The following is an 18,250-nucleotide window of genomic DNA, read 5'->3' on the forward strand; positions in this document are numbered from 1 at the left end:
TAGGAACCTTCCATAGAGGGTCTCTGAAAGGCTGTGTCCTGCAGACTTTCAAAGCAGATGGTGAGACTTATGGCCAACTGGTGGGCAGAGTGCATGTAATCTACTGAAAGAAGTGGGAAATAGTAAGATCTGGAGAAGATAGGAGCTCCACCAGAAGGGCAACAGAACCAAAAATCCACAAACGTAGCCCATGACAGTTCAGTGTGCAAGTTAATTCCATAGTAATGGGAACAGAGACTGCCTCTGAGATAAACTGATTGACCTGCTTTGTGATCACCTCACCCTGATTGTGGAGCAGCCTTACCAAGCCACAGAAGACAATGCAGACACTCCTGATGAGTTATGATAGACTAGGATCAGGAGGAAGGAGAGGAAGTCCTCCCCTATCAGTAGACTGGAGGGGGAGCATGCGTGAAAAAGTGGGGAGGGAGGTGGGATTGTGAAAGTAGAAGGGTTATGGGGGTATACAGTGTACTGATAAAAATAAAAATAAAAAATATTAAAAAATATAAAAAATAATTTATTTTAGAGTTATATTACCAGAGAGTGCACTTTGAGATTGATATGGCAATGAAAGTGACTAAAGACATGGAGTCTGTCACTCAGTCTCTTTCACTTTGTCTCTTTGCTTTAGTCAGACTTGGTCTCTATTTCTGAATCTGTCTCTCTAGCTCTCTTTCTCTCTCTCTTTCATTCTACCTTCTCTTGCTGCTGCTTGTGGTTCATTATGAAAAGTTCTCAATTCTGCTGGAAGATTAAAAAGATGATTGCTTGATGACGTGATGTCCTGGATGGTCTCTTTAAAAATATAAGCATGGTCCCAATTGAATTCTTTATGTTTATAGAGTTGCCTTGGTTAGAGCACATTTTCCTAGTAAATATTTCCATGACAGAGGACATATCTGTGCATTTAACAAATACTAATAGAATCTGTAATAATGTGAAACACACATGTCAAGGACACATGACTTTGTTAAAGCCCACTTGAAAGAAATATGTGACACTTTTCCTGAACTAAGAGTCTTGGACACAGGATCTGTCATCTCTGGCTTGTGTACTTTCAGCTGCCCAAATTGAAGCATGTAGGGCTGCTCAGACTTTCTCTCAAGCATACATTTCACTTGGCCCTGTTAATAACTGGCTCCTGAAACTCTTACTGGCTTTCACCTTTTGCATGACATTATTCTCTCTCTCATCCAATCAGCACCTGAGAGAATCTTGAGATTTCCATGAAGATGAGTAAACAAACTTTCCTCAGTGTCTTGTATCTCTGATCCTGTGCACAGATCACTTTTTCTCATGAAACACAAGTAGCATTTATCTAATCCCTTTATCCAGATCCCACACCTTTACTACTGTTTACCTCAGTGACAATTTCAGGTAGGAAATGAAACTTTAATGTTTATTTAGTTGGACAGTATCCTAAGTAGGAAAACTTCAAAGTGATGTGAGATTAAGGAGAATGTGTTAAATGACAAGGTGATTTCCTACATGGTGTTCCATCTAAAATTTCCTAGGTTGTGACTTTGAACTGAGCAATTTCTCATATACTCAATAAATGTACCTTCACATTTTTCTTGATATAATATGCTTGCAAGGTCTAGGCTTCCCTGTGATATTGAGTCTTTAAGAACAGGGCAAAGAGAAGTAAAGGAAACAAACCTGAGACTGGTTTGACTGAAAGAGAGAAATACTGGTGAGTGTAAAGGGAGAACTGAGAAGCAATTAACTATTTCACAGCTGATCCTGTTCCACACTAGTATTGCCAACACTATATGAACAGGGTTGACATGGTCAATCTGGCTGGATTGGCAGATAAGTACTAATCTGTGGTCAGTGTGGAACCCTCCTGGTCCTATAGGTTACAGTTAAAAATGGGCCTTTAGGACAGAGAAATGGGTTTGTGTTTTATGCCTAGGACACAAGAGCAGCTATATTTCTTGCAGTGGTCTTCCTGCCAAAGCCCCTAAATGTAGTGTTAGGGCCATGACTCCTGGTTCATATTTGCCACCTGAGCTCATGGGGTCTGACATAGCTGGGTAACCACTAGTTCATGACTGGGATTCTCTGCTCCGTATTGACTTCCTAGAAAGCATGACTTACAAATTCAAACTGTCTTCTTTTAGTGGAATCATTTCTTCATGTTAAAGTCAGTGTAAAAGATGTCAACATATTATTTTTATTGATTATGTGGGAATTTCATATAACATATATTACACACCTTTTCCATTGCTCCCAGGTTCAAATTCTTACCAGTGTGTCACACTAATTATTTTTTCTTTGATATACATTAATTGAAGTATGTTTTGATCATATACACATTGAAACATAATCAGTGTCTCAGTGCCAATTTCCATAAATAAAACTGAGTTCACCTTTGCTGCACACTGGTACAACCCCCAAAAGAAGCGATCAATCCTGAAGAGCTCTATATTTCATCACCTTTATCACAGTTTTTCTTATGTATTTATTCTTTTGTTTCTTTTTTTGATATTTTTTTCTTTATTAATTACACTTCATTCACTTTGTATCCCCCTGTGGTTCCCTTTCTCCTCCCATATCAATCCCTCCATTTCTCCACCCTCTGCATGCATGCCCCTCCACAATTTCACTGAGAGAAGAGGTCTTCTTTTCCTTCCTTTGGATCCTAGTCAATTAGGTCTAATCAGGAGTGGCTGTGATGTCTTCTTCTGTGGCCTGGTAATGCTGCTTCCCCATCAGGAGAAAGTAATTAAAGAGCAGACCAATCAGTTCATTTCAGAGACAGTCCCTGTTCCTGTTACAAAGGAACACACTTGGATACTGAACTACCATGGGCTGCATCTGTGCAGGGGTCTTAGGTTATCTCCATGCATAGTCTTTGGTTGGAGTATCAGTCTCAGGAAGGGCCCCGGGTTCAGATGTTTTTGGTTCTGTTGCTCTCCTTGTGGAGTTCCTGTCCTCTCCTGATCTTACTGTTTCCCACTTCTTTCATAAGATTCCCTGCACTCTGCTGAAAAGTTGCCCATAAGCCTAAGCATCTGCATTTATAGTTGGCAGGGCAGAACCTTTCAGAGATCCTCAGTGTCAGGCTCATGACTTGTTCCCTCTTTTATCTTTCTTCTGATGTCCAGCTTCTTTGCCTTTATCTATAGGAATTGAGCATTTTAGCAAGAGTCCTCCCTCCTGATTAGTTTCTTTAGGTGTACAGATTTTAGTAGGTTTATAACTAAAAGGCAGAGAAAATCTATCCAAATCAACAAAATCAGAAAAGAAAAGGGGGACATAACCCCAGACACTTAAGAAATCCAAACAATAATTAGGTCTTACTTCCAAAGTCTATATGCCACAAAATTTGAAAATCTGAATGAAATGGACATTTTTTCTTGACAATTTTTCTACATGCTAAACCTTAATCAAGAACAAGTAAACCAATTAAATAGTCCTATAACCCTTAAGGAAATAGAAGCTGTCATCAAAAGTCTACCATGCAAGAAAAGCCCAGAGCCAGAGGTTTTCAGCACAGAATTCTACCAGACCTTCAAAGAAGATCTAAAACCAACACTCTTCAAACTATTCCACAAGATAGGAACAGAAGGAACACTACCAAACTCATTCTAAGAAACCACAGTCACCTTGGTGCCTAAACTTCACAAAGACCGAACAAAGAAAGAGAATTTTAGGCCAATCTCCCTCATGAACATTGATGCAAAAATACTCAACAAAATACTTACAAACTGAATCCAAGAACACATCAAAGACATATTTATTTATGACGATATTTGTTCACTTTTTATCCCCAATGCTGCCTTCTCTGCTTCTCGTTCTCGTACCACCCCAATCGTTCTTCTACCCTTCTGCCCTTTCTCTAGTTCCCCTGATAGGGGAGGTCCTCCACCCTCTTCTATCTCACCCTAGCTTATCAGGTCTCATCAAGGATGGCTGCATCATCTTCCTCTGTGGCCTGATTCTTAGGGCATTGCCTTGTGTCCTGTAATTATGACACTCCGACTGCCTCCTCTCCTTCAGGATTCTCAGACCTCTGAGGGAAGGGAGAATTTCATATTGAAAGCCCATTTTATGCTGGGTGTTTTAAGGTCTCTACCTCTGCATAATATCAGACTGGGGTCTCTGTATACCATCCCAAATGATGCAGAAAGCAGCTTCTCTTTGGATACAAGAGAATGGTACTGATTTATTAGGTGAGGGGAGAAGGCAGCATATTTTACTAAAAACAGCCTGTGCTGCATGAAAATTTTTGTAGGATGCCCTGGCCCCACAGTAAAATTCACTGCTACACTATATCCCTAGAAGAAGACTGGTTTGGTCACAATTAGATGGCCTAATGGAACTTTATCTTCCAATATTAGGAGACCTTCTAATAAGTGAAAACATACCATATTTGTCTTTCTGTATTTTAGTTACTTCACCAGGATGATTTTTCCTGGTTCCACATATTTGCCTGAAATTTATCATGATGTCATTTTCTTAGCTGAATCATGCTCCCTTATGGAAACATTCCACATTTTCTCCAAAGAATATTGTCCATCCTGTTATTTAGTCCTTGCAAGTTACTGGGACTTTAATCTTGTATTGAATGACAAACTATTAGAATAACTATGTTCTTTTAGCCTATAGATCCCTCCATCTTTTTCTACTTCCTGGTGATTTCTATGGCAATGTCCACTTGAAGCTCTTTTATTTACATGTTGAGTCCCGAGTGAGCAAATATCTAGTAAGGGTTAGGAGGTATGGCCTTGTTAGATAATATAATTCCTATTGGAGTTATATTATAGGAGGGTGTGTTTTGAAGTTGATATTCCAATGAAAGTGAGCAGAGTGAATGGAGTTTCTGTTTTTCTGTCTTTGTCACTTTAAAACTTTGTTTCTGTTGGTCTAGATATCTCTATTTCTGAATGTCTCTCTAGCTCTTTCTCTCTCTGTCTCTCTCAGCCTCCCTCTCTCTGCTTCCATTTGTGGTTCAGTTCGAAAAACTCTTAATTCTTCTGAAAGAACTACAAAAAGTTGTCTGCTTACTGATGTGACATCATGGACAGTCTCTGTAAAACATACCCAAAATCCCAATTAAATGCTTTTTGTTCAAAGAATTGCCTTGTCATGGAGTGTTTTCCCAATAAGTAATTCACTGACTGTGGATGTATCTGTGCATTAAACAAATTGTAATGGAATCTGTGATAAAATGTGACTCACATGCCAATGATAAGTGAGTTAATTTATAATCACTAGAAAGAATGTGGCAGTTTAACTGAAATATTAGTATTGGACACTCAATGTGATACCATAATAGCATATTGAGGTCATAGCGCCATTGTGATCTCATAATAACATTGTGATTCATTATGGCATTATTATACTACCATTGTGAAATCAAAATACCAGATGAATTTATTAATGACTTCTTGAAAGAAATATGTGATACTATTTCTGAACCAAAAATCTTGGACAGGAACTGTCATCTCTGTGTTGTGTGCTATCAACTGCCCAGATGGAGGCACTTAGGGCTCTTCAGCCTTTCTCTCAAGTAAGCTGTGTCCTACACAGTGGTCAGTGAGGAACCCTCCTGGTCTTGGGGTTTACAGTTATACCTGGGCCTTCAGGACAGAGAAATGGGTTCATGCTATAAGCCTAGGACAAAAGAGCAGCTTTGTTTCCTTCAGTGGTGCTTCAGACAAACACTCTAAACACAGTGTTATTGTTAGGACTGCTTGTTCAACGGAATCTTTTCTCCATTTTCCGTCATTGTATAATTGTTCACATATTATCTTTTTTATTTTTATTGATTATGTGGGAATTTCTTATAATATACATTACACTCCTTTCCATTGCTCCCTGGTTCAAATTCCTTTCCATATGTCACAGTATATTTTTTCTTTAAAATACACCAATTGAAGTATGTGTTGTTCATCTACTCATTGGAACATGATTAGAGTCTCAGTGCCAAGTCCTTTAAGGAAAAATGTATTCAGTGAACCCAAGTGAAAAATGTATTGCTGAACCCTGGCACCACCCACAAGAAGAAGCCATTAGTCCTGAAGAGCTCTATACTTTATCACCATGATCACATTTATATTTATATATGTATTTATTATGATGTGTTCACTTTGTATTCCCTCTACTGTCCCCTCCCTCTTATCCTTTCAGTCCCACCCACCCTACTTCTTCAACCCCTATGCCTTTCTATAATTACCACATAGGGGTGGTCCTCTTCCCCCTTCTATCTGACCCTAGCTTATCAGGTCTCATCAAGGCTGTCTTCATAATCATATCCTGCTGGCTGATTCTCAGGGCATTGTGTCCTCAGTTCCCTCTACTTAAGACACTCTTCTTGGGAGCCAAGATGGCGGCGCTGGGAGAGCACCCCCTGGAGAGCACCGCGTTTGAGAAGCACTCGCCATGCAGAGACCAGGAGACTGAACTCTGGGCCCTGAAACTACATCAATCCTGTTTCCCAGGTGAGGGGAGGCTCCCACGATGTGGGAATCGGTCAGGTTCACTCACAGCTACCCAGCCAAAACCCGGAAGAAATCCCTGGTAACACAGGCTTTGTGTCTCCGGCCTGGAGCCGCAAGCATCCCTGTCCCAATTACTTTCCCAGGCTGATCCATGAGCACAAGGGTGCCTGAGGCTGGGAGTCCCAGCCACGGCAGGACCCCACTGGGAAGCAAACTTGCCAGACTGATCACGGGTCACCCAGTCTATCCCCGGAAGGTTGCTAGGATGGCGGATACCCACCACCAACACAACTGAGCTCCTGCTGCGCAGAGATCTGCGCACTCAGCTCAGCCATACAGTCAAGCTGTGCGCCCCAGTACAATGGGGACTGGGAACCCCTGTCCAGAGAGGACCCCACAGGGAAGGAAGAAACCGTGCTGCTCGGGTCACCTAGGGAAAGTCTAGCAGCCTGCAGTTCGCAGACAGGTGAGTACGCCCAGCCATCACAGATCTGGGCCCAAAAAGGGAGCACAGAGTGATTGGAAACTCAGCTTCTGCAGACTAGCAGGCAGGCTCACGCTCCACCAGCCCAGAGGCCTGCATTGTACCAAATACACCTTACAGGCAGAACTGTGCGCCCCAAGACACCAGAGCAGTACTCACCGGCCACAGATTACCTCTTGGGTTCTGGGCCACAGAGCCCCAACCTCAGACCTACAAAAGACTGGGAACCCTGAGATCAACCCCCAGATACTGCTCCAAGGGGCAACCAGTTATCCCTAACAAAACCGACCAAACCACAGGACACACAGGTTAGAGCAGTTGATCACTAAATTTACAGCAAGAAACCCAGAAGGAGGGCAACTGTCTCCAGGACTTCTCCCAGTGAGAGGAGAGCCCTCTCGACTAATCAGGACCACAGTTACTACCCAGGTCTCTATGCCTGAGGTGAGCTGTAGCAACTCCTGAAAAACACCGGACATCCAGTGACTATACCCTAAAAGCTGGAAAGGCTTCCTTTAGGAAAAAACATCTTCCTGCCAAAGGGATTCTCTCCACTACAAGAGTCCAGGAACAACCAGAAACTAAATTCAAACAACTAAGATAGCAAAATGGGAAGAGGACAGCTTAAAGTCTAACCAACAAAAGCCAGAGCAATATGGCATCTCCAGAACCCAGTTATCAAGGGGCAAATAGCCCTAGACACCCCAGCATAAATGAAATTCAAGGAGATGACCTAACAACTATTCTCATGAAGAAGATAACAGAGGAAACAAATAAAATACAAAAAGAATTAGAGGAAGATAAACACAAACAGATCATGGCTATCCATAAAGAAATGGAGGAAATTGAAGACAAGGAGATTATGGCCATCCGTGAAGAAATACAGGAAGCTGCAGCCAAACAGTCTGTGGCCTTTAGAGAGAAAATGCTTAAATCACTGAATGAAATAAAATAAACAGTGAATTGTTCAAACAAACAGCTGAAGGAATTGATGAAAAAACATGAAAATACAGTTAGACAGGGGAAGAAAACCAACAAAATAGCTCAAGACCTGAAGATAGAATTGGAAAAATTAAAAAAAAAACACAAATGGAAGAAATTGTGGAGAGAAAGAACTTAGGGAAGAAAGCAGGAACTACAGAGGTTAGCATAACCAATAGGCTACAAGAAATGGAAGAAAGCATCTCAGGTGTGGAAGATACAATGGAAGAAATAGATGTATCTGTCAAAGAAAATGTTAAATCTAAAAAATTCCTGACACAGACCGTCCAAGAAATGCAAGACAACATAAAAAGACAAAACCTAAGAATAATAGAAATAGAGAAAAAAGAAGATTACCTGCACCAAGGCCCAGAAAATATTTTCAAAAAAATCATTGAAGAAAATTTCCCCAACTTAAAGGAGAGACCAATAAGAATACAAGAGGCCTATAGAACACCCAATAAATTAGACCAGAAAAGAAAATCCTCCTGCCACATAATAATCAAAACCATAAGTATACAGAACAAAGAAAAAAATACTAAAAGCTGCAAGAGAAAAAGGCCAAGTAACATATAATGGCAAACTCATTAGAATCACCCATGACTTTTCAACAGAGACTATGAAAGCCAGAAGGGCCTGGACTGATATCATGCAGACCCTAAAAGAACACAGATGTCAGCCCAGGCTACTATACCCTGCAAAACAATCAGTCAGCATAGACAAAGAAAACAAGATATTCAATGACAAAAACAAATTTCAACAATACCTATAAACAAATCCAGCATTACAGAAGACACTGGAAGGGAAAGTACAACCCAAGAAAGCTAGCTACATTAAAGAAAAAACAGAAAATAAATAACCCCACTACAGTAAAACAAAAAGCAACCAAGCACACAACCATATGACCACAGCCAACATCAAATTCAAAGGATCTAACAGCCACTGGTCATTAATCTCTCTAAATATCAATGGACTTAATTCTCCAATAAAAAGACACAGACTAACAGAATGGATGCGTAAACAAAACCCAGCAATCTGTTGTATGCAAGAAACACACCTAAGTCACAAAGATAGACATTAACTGAGGGTAAAGGGATGGAAGATGGCTTTTCAAACAAATGGACGCAAGAAACAAGCAGGAGTAGCCATTCTAATATCTGATAAAATAGTCTTTCAACCAAAATTAATCAAAAGAGATGGGGAAGGACACTTCATACACACCAAGGGAAAATACTACCAAGAAGACATCACCATCCTGAACATCTATGCCCCAAATAAAAGGGCACCCACATTTGTGAAAGAAACATTGATAAAATTTAAACCACACATAGATCCCCACACACTAATAGTGGGAGACTTCAACACCCCACTCTCATCAAAGGACAGGTCAACTAAACAGAAATTAAACAAAGAAACAATATCTCTAACAAAGGTCATGAATCAAATGGACCTAACAGACATTTACAGAACCTTACACCCAAACACAAAAGAATTTACCTTCCTCTCAGCACCTCATGGAACCTTCTCCAAAATAGACCACATAGTTGGTCACAAAGCAAGCCTCAACAAATACATGAAGATTGAAATAATCCCTTGTATCCTGTCTGATCACCATGGAATAAAGCTGGACCTCAGTAACAACAGAAATAGCAAAAAGCCTACACATACATGGAAACTGAACAACTTGCTACTAAAAGACAGCTGGGTCAGGGAAGAAAAAAAGAAAGAAATTAAAATCTTCCTAGAACTCAATGAAAATGAAGGCACAACATACCCAAACTTGTGGGACACAATGAAAGTAGTGCTAAGAGGAAAGTTCACAGCACTAAGTGCCTTCAAGAAGAAATTTGAGACAGCGCATTCAAGCAACTTAATGGCTCACTTAAAAACCCTAGAAAAACAAGAAGCAGACACACCAAGAAAGAGCAGACGGCTGGAAATAATCAAACTCAGGGCTGAAATCAATCAATTAGAAACAAATAAAACAATTCAAAGAATCAATGAAACCAAGAGCTGGTTCTTTGAGAAAATCAACAAGATAGACAAACCCTTAGCCAAGCTAACTAAAAGGCAGCGAGACACCACCCAAATCAACAAAATCAGAAATGAAAAGGGGGACATAACTACAGACACTGAGGAAATCCAAGCAATCATTAGGACTTACTTCAAAAGTCTATACGCAACAAAATTTGAAAATTTAAATGAAATGGACAATTTTCTTGATCGATTCTACTTACCAAAGCTAAATCAGGACCAGGTAAATCAATTAAATAGTCCTATATCTCCCAAGGAAATAGAAGCAGTCATCGAAAGTCTCCCATCCAAAAAATGCCCAGGACCTGATGGTTTCAGTGCAGAATTCTACGTAACATTCAAAAAAGAGCTAACTCCAATTCTCTTCAAACTATTCCACAAAATTGAAACAGAAGCAACATTACCAAACTCATTCTATGAAGCCACAGTCACCTTGATACCTAACCCTCACAAAGACCCAACAAAAAAGAGTACTTCAGGCCAATCTCCCTTATGAACATCGATGCAAAAATACTCAACAAAATACTCACAAACCGAATACAAGAACAAGTCAAAGATATCATCCACCATGACCAAGTAGGCTTAATCCCAGGTATGCAGGGGTGGTTCAATATACAGAAATCCATCAATGTGATCCAACATATTAACAAACTGAAAGAAAAAAGCCACATGATAATCTCCCTAGATGCTGAAAAAGCATTTGACAAAATCCAACATCCATTCATGTTTAAAGTATTGGAGCGATCAGGGATACAAGGCATATATCTAAACATAGTAAAGGCGATATACAGCAAGCCTATAGCCAACATCAAACTGAACAGAGACAAACTTAAAGCAATCCCACTAAAATCAGGGAAAAGACAAGGCTGCCCACTCTCTCCATATCTCTTCAACATAGTGCTGGAAGTCCTTGCTGGAGCAATAAGAGAGTTGAAGGAGATCAAGGGGATACAAATTGGAAAGGAAGAAGTCAAATTATCACTATTTGCAGATGATATGATAGTATATGTGAGTGACCCCAAAAACTCTACCAGGGAACTCCTACAGCTGATAAACACCTTCATCAAAGTGGCCAGATACAAAATTAACTCAAAAAAATCAGTAGCCCTCCTGTATACAAAAGACAAAAGGGCTGAGAAAGAAAATAGGGAAACAACACCCTTTACAATAGCCACAAATAACATAAGGTACCTTGGAGTAACCCTAACCAAGGAAGATAAAGACTTGTATGAAAAAAATTTCAAGTCTCTGAAGAAAGAATTAGAAGAAGATATGAGAAGATGGAAAGATCTCCCATGTTCATGGCTTAGCAGGATTAACATAGTAAAAATGGCCATCTTACCAAAAGCAATCTACAGATTCAATGCAATGCCCATCAAATTACCAACAAATTCTTTACAGACCTGGAAAGAAAAATTCTCAACTTCATATGGAATAACAAGAAACCCATAATTGCTAAAACAATCCTCTACAATAAAATATCTTCTGGAGGTATCCCCATCCCTGATCTTAAGTTGTACTATAGAGCAACAATTTCAAAAACTGCATGGTACTGGCATAATAACAGAATAGTGGATCAATGGAACCGAACAGAGGACCAGAAATAAACCCACTTATGGACACCTGATCTTTGACAAAGGCGCCAAAACCATACAATGGAAAAAAGATAGCATCTTCAACAAATGGTGCTGGACCAACTGTATGTCTACATGTAGAAAAATGAAAATAGATCCATACATATCACCCTGCACAAAACTGAAGTCCAAGTGGATCAAAGACCTCAACATAAAATCTAACACATTATATCAGCTAGAAAAAAAAGTGGGGAATACCCTAGAACTCATTGTTACAGGAGAAAACTTCCTGAACAGAACACCAACAGCACAGGCTCTAAGAGCAACAATCAATAGCTGGGACCTCACGAAACTGAAAAGCTTCTGCAAAGCAAAGGAGACCATCACCAAAACAAAGCGACTGCCTATAGATTGGGAAAGAATCTTCAACAACCCTTTCTCTGACAGAGGACTCATATCCAGTATATATAAAGACCTAAAGAAGCTGGAAAGCAGCAAACCAAGTAATCCACTTAAAAAATGGGGAACAGAGCTAAACAGAGAATTCTCTGTAGAGAAATACCGAATGGCAGAGAAGCACTTAAAGAAATGCTCAACCTCACTAGCCATTAGGGAAATGCAAATCAAAACAACCCTGAGATTTCACCTTACACCCATGAGAACGGCCAAGATCAAAAACTCAAGTGAAAACACATGCTGGAGAAGTTGTGGAGAAAGGGGAACCCTTCTCCACTGATGGTGGGAATGTAAACTTGTACAACCACTCTGGAAATCAATCTGGTGCATTCTCAGACAAATAGGAATAGTGCTTCCCCATGATCCAGCCATACCACTCCTAGGCATATATCCAAAAGAGGCTCTAGTACACAAAAAGGACATTTGCTCAACCATGTTTGTAGCAGCTTTATTTGTAATAGCCAGAAGCTGGAAACAACCCAGATGCCCCTCAACTGAAGAATGGATGCAGAAATTGCTGTACATCTACACAATGGAATATTACTCAGCAATGAAAAATAAGGAAATCATGAAATTTGCAGGTAAATCGTGGGATCTGGAAAGGATCATCCTGAGTGTGTTGTCCCAGAAGCAAAAAGACACACATGGTATATACTCACTCATATAGACATACAACATAGGACAAAGCCACTATAACCTGTGCATCTAAAGAAACTAAGCAAGAGAGAGGCCCCTAACTAAAATATCCAATCCCCATCCGGAAAGGCAAAGAGGATGGACATCAGAAGAAGAAGAAAACAGGAAACAACCTAGGAACCTACCACAGAGGGCCTCTGAAAGCCTCTGCCCTACAGACTATCAAAGCAGATGCTGAGTCTGACGGGCAAGTGTTGGGCAGAGTTAATGGAATTTTATGTAAGAACTGGGAAATAGTAAGAACTGGAGAGGACAGGGTCTCCATAAGGAGAGCAACAGAACAAGAAAATTTGAACACAGAGAACTTCCCAGAGACTCATACTCCAACCAAGGTCTATTCTTGGAAATAACCCAGAACCCCTGCACAGATGTAGCCCAGGGCAGTCCAGAGTCCAATTGGGTTACATAGTAATGTGAAGAGGGACTGCCTCTGACATAATCTGATTGACCTGCTCTTTGATCACCTCCCCCTGGGGGGGAGCAGCCTTACCAGGCCATAGTAGAGGACAATGCAGCCACTTTTGATGGGAAATGATAGACTAAGATCATAAAGGAGTGGAGAACCTCCCCTATCAGTGGAATTGGGGAGTGGCATGCATGCACGTGGAGGAGGGAGGGTAGAATTCAGTGGGGAGGAGGGAGAGGCTTATAGGGGGATACAGAATGAATAAAGTGTAATTGAGGAAAAATTTAAAAAAAGGGGGGAAAATAATTTAAGAACCTTAAATGACTTTCAAAAGTGGAGCAAAATATGGAGTTAGTCAATTTACATGGAGCATGTCTCGCCCCTGGGGGCAATGGTGTCCTGAACCTACTCAAACCTCGGACACCACCACTGCTAGTTCTAGAACTGATGCAAGATGTTCCAACGAGGGGGTTAAGGCTTCTCATAATATTTCCTATAAGCCTACACCTGTTTGTTTACACCCCCCATTTTTATTCATTATTAGCCAGATAGAGCCAAGTAATTGTGGTCATGATAGTTACTTTTTTGCCCAATGCTGGAATTCTAGTGAATTTAGGTATGCCCTGGTTACTCACATGCCTCGCTGGGTGCCTGTGCCCGTTGATGCCCCTCACGCTATGACTCTCTTCAGACAGAAAAGGGATCTTGGAACTACAGCCATCACTGTTACTGCCATCTTATTGGCGGCTGTTGGAGCTAGCACCGTGGCATTACCCATGAGTCATACTGTGCATACTGCTCAGACCCTGAATAATATTGTAGCCAATGTAGCTCATGCCTTAGATGTACAAAAAGGAATTAATGCTCAACTAAAATGAGGCTTGATGGTGTTCAATCAGAGGATTGACGTCGTGCAAGAACAAATTGATACCTTATGGCAAATGGGTCAACCGGGCTGTCAATGAAAGTATGCTGGACTTTGTGTCACTAGCATACAACATGAGAATTTTCCCTGTGCTGCAAATCTGTCTAAACAATTGTCTAGCTATATTTTAGGTAATTGGACTGGAGAATTCGATACTACGATGGAGCAGCTGAGAGTGGCCCTCATCACACTAAATTCTACCAGTGTTGACGCAGGACTAGCCACAGTATTATCACCATGGATTGCTGCAGCCATGAATCATCTGAAGGAATGGGCGGGCATGGGAGCATTAGCAGGCCTTCTGGTGTTGGTCTCCTTGGTTTGCCTGTGGTATATATGCAAGATTAGAGTCTCACAACAGCGTAATGCAGCCATGATCATTCAGGCCTTTACAGCCATTGAAGCAGGACAGTCTCCCCAAGCATGGTTGGCTACCATAAAAAGCTAAAATGTTATGCTCAGGATGCGAGGCTAAGCACTGCACTCAAGGTCAGCCACTTTGGACCCAGAGAAGAGCATGTCTGATTGCATGCAGGTTGATGCCCCAGTCTGACCTCTAAGAATAAGGTATCAGACGGGTCTGATGCTCTTTGGGTGGATGACACCTAAATGAACATCGGTACAAAGTCCCAATTTATTTCTAATATCAGAGATCAGACCTCTACTCTTGCCTGATGCGTCTAAAACAAAAAGGGGGAACTGTAGAGAGCTGCGTAATGCCGCACCTTAAAGATGGAGCTGGTTTCCGCCTTCCACCTTCCCGATGGTGAGTGCTCTCTGTCACAAACAACTCCACATTTGGCTAAGGCTGTGGATCCGGCTTGCTTCCATGTATGTGGACCTATCTGCATTGCCCACGTGGCACGCTGGGGTTGGCTACCCAGAGGCTATTTAAGCTGTGGGCTGGCTTTCCCCAGGGTCTGATGATTGTTCACGGTTCCTGAATAAACTGCATTGAAAAAAGAAAAGACACTCTTTCTGCTTCCTCTCTTGCAGGCTTCCCAGAGCTCTGAGGAGAGGAATAATTTCATAGGGAAAGCCAATTTAATGCTGGTTGTTTTAAGTTCTCTCTGTGCATAATATTGGACTGTGTAAGCAATCCCAAATAATGCAGAAAGAAACATCACTGTGTATACAAGAACATGCCACAGATCTATCTGTTGAGGGCAGAGAGCAACATATCTTAATAACAACAGCTGGGTTTGTTTGGAAATTACCATATGATGACCTGGCTCCACAACTCAATTAACTGCCAACCAATACCCCTATTTTAAGAATGGTTTGTTCACAGTAGATAGCCTATTGTAACTTTATCCCTCACTATTGGGAGACCTCTAAGAAGTGAATATATATCATACTTGTCTTTCTACACATTTTAGTTACTTCACCTTGGATAAATTTTCCTGGTTCCATCCATTTCTCTGAAAAACAAAACAACAACAACAAAAAAAAACATGATGTCATTTTCTTAGCTGAATAATACTCCATTATGGAAACATTCTATTTTCCCCAAAGGAGAATTTTAGTCATCTTCTGTATAGTTTGGAAGTTGCTGGGACTTTAATCATTGTATTGAATGACAAACTAAACTGTTCTTTTAGCCTGGAAGTCCCTACATCTTTTTCCACTTCCTGGTAATTCAAATTGCAATGTCCCCTTGAAGCTCATCTCTTTACATATTTCATACCCAGTGAGGAAAATTGGGAATGGTTAGTAGGTATGGCCTTGTTGGATAATATAATTACTATTGGAGTTACATTATGGGAGGTTGTGCTTTGAGGTTGATATGCCAATGAAAGACAGAATGGAGTCTATCTCTCAGACTCTGTCAATTTTTATATTTGTTTCTTTTGGTCTCGATCTCTCTATTTCTGAATACCTCTCTCTAGCTCTTTCTTTTTCTCTGGCACTCTCAGTCTCCCTCTCTCTGCCTAATATTTGTGGTTCAGTATAAAAAGTCCGCAGGTCTGCTCAAGATTACAGCAAGTTGACTACTTGCTGATGTGACATCAGGGATGTTCTCTGTATAAATATAAGCAAGGTCACAATTAAATGCTTTTTGTTCAAAGATTTGCCTTGGTAAAGCAGCATTTTCACAGTAAGTAATTCACTGATTGATGATATATCTGTACATTTAAAAAAATAATGGAATCTGTGATAATGTGAAACTCACATGTCAAGGACATGTGACTTTATTAATGACCACTTGAAAGAATTATGTCACACTTTTCCTGATATAAGAGTCTTGGACATAGGAACTATCATCTCTGTGTTGTGTGTTTTCAGCTGCACAGCCTTTCTCTCAAAGATTATGTACACTTAGGCCTTTTATAATTGGCTCCTGACAATCTTTCTGAATTTCACCTGTTTCATGACATTATTTTGCCTCTCAGCCAATCAGCACATGAGAGAATATTAGGTTTCTATGGAAATGAGTAAAGAAAATTTCAGTTCCATAATCTCTTATCCTGTGCACAAGTGACTTTTTCTTGTGAAACCCAACATGCCTTTGTATCATCCCTTTATCCAGATCCCACAACTTAACTCCTGTTAATTTCTGTGACAATGTCAGGTTGGAAATGAAACTGTAATATTTATTTAATTTAGTTAGCTTCCAAAGTAGGGAATTTTCAATTTCATTGGGATTTAGGTTTATGTACTGTATGTAAAGTTGGTCTCCTATTGTGGTCTTGGTTCTGAAATTTCCTATGTTGTGACCTTGAACTGAGCAGTTACTGGCATACTCACTAAATGTAACTTCATATTCTTATTGATATAATAGCCTGGCAGGGTCTAGAGTCACTTGTGGTATTGAGTCTGTAAGAACAGGGAAAGAGAATGAAACAAAACAAATCCTGGGACTTGTTTGGCTGGGTCAGAGTAAGATCTTTGTATATAAAAGAAAAACTGAGGGGCAATTAACTATTTGACAGCTGGTGCTCTTCCACACTTGTGTTTCCAACCTTCTTTGACCTGGTTTGCCTTGGGTCATCTGGCTGGATTGGCAGCTGTGTCCTTCTCTGTGGTCTGTGAGGAACCCTCCTGGTCCTGTGTTTACAGTTAAAAGTAGACCTTCAGGAGAGTGAAATTGGTCCAAGGTATGTGCCTAGGACACAAAAGCAGCTGTGTTTCCTTCAGTGGTGCTCCAGACAAACCCGCTCTATGTAATGATTGTGCTAGGACTGCTTGTTCATAGGTGCCACCTGAGCTCACAGAGTCTGAGGTATGTGGGTAACCACTAGTTCATGGCTAAAATTACTACATAATGAAATAATGGAAAGCATGTCTTACAAAGTAAAACTCTATCCTCCTTAGAGGAATCTTTTCTCCATGTTAAAAGTCATTGTAAAAGCTGTCAACATATTATTTTTATTAAATATTTAGGAATTTCCTGTTATATACTTCCATTATTGTTACACTGCTCTTCCATTACTCCCAGGTTCATATTCCTACCCATGTGTCAAACTAAAATATATTTTTTAAATACTTCAATTGAAGTATGTGTGGTTCATATACTCATTAGAACATGATCAGAGTCTCAGTGCAAAGTCCCTGAAAGAAAACTGAGTCCATCCTTGCCACACTCTGGCACCACCCTCAAGAAGAAGCCATAAATCTTGAAGAGCTGTATACTCATCCCCTTGATCACAGATTTTCATATTTTTTTTTTTTTTACGATTTGTTAGCTTTGATTCCCAAATGGAGTCCCCTCCCTCATCTCTTCCCAGTCAAATTTGCACTCCTTCTCCAACCCACAGCCCTTTCTCCATTCCTGTGAGAGGGTAAGTCCACTTTTCCCTTCTATCTGACCCCAGCCCTATGCCCTTTCTTCAGTTCCCTGATAGGATAGATATTATTCCCCTTTCTAACTGACCATAGCTTATCAGGTCTCATCAAGGCTAGCTGTATCATCCTCTTCTGTGGCCTGATTATCATGGCATTGTTCTCCATGTTTCCTCAATTCCTTCTACTTATGACACTCTTCCTGCCTCTTCTCCCACAGGCTTCCCAGAGCTCTGAGGGGAGGAAGAATTTCATAGGGAAATCCCAATTAGAGCTGGACTTTGAGTCTCTGTTGGCAAACCCATTTGAAGCTGAAAAAAACATCTCCATGGATAGAAGAACATGTCACTAATGAAACATTTTAGGGCACAGAGCAACATATTTTAATAACAACATCCTGCATTGCTTTATAATTTTCATAGAACAATCAGGCCCAGCAACTCAATTAACTGACACCAA

Source organism: Meriones unguiculatus (genome assembly GCF_030254825.1).
Source record: "Meriones unguiculatus strain TT.TT164.6M chromosome Y unlocalized genomic scaffold, Bangor_MerUng_6.1 ChrY_unordered_Scaffold_23, whole genome shotgun sequence".
NCBI lineage: Eukaryota > Metazoa > Chordata > Mammalia > Rodentia > Muridae > Meriones > Meriones unguiculatus.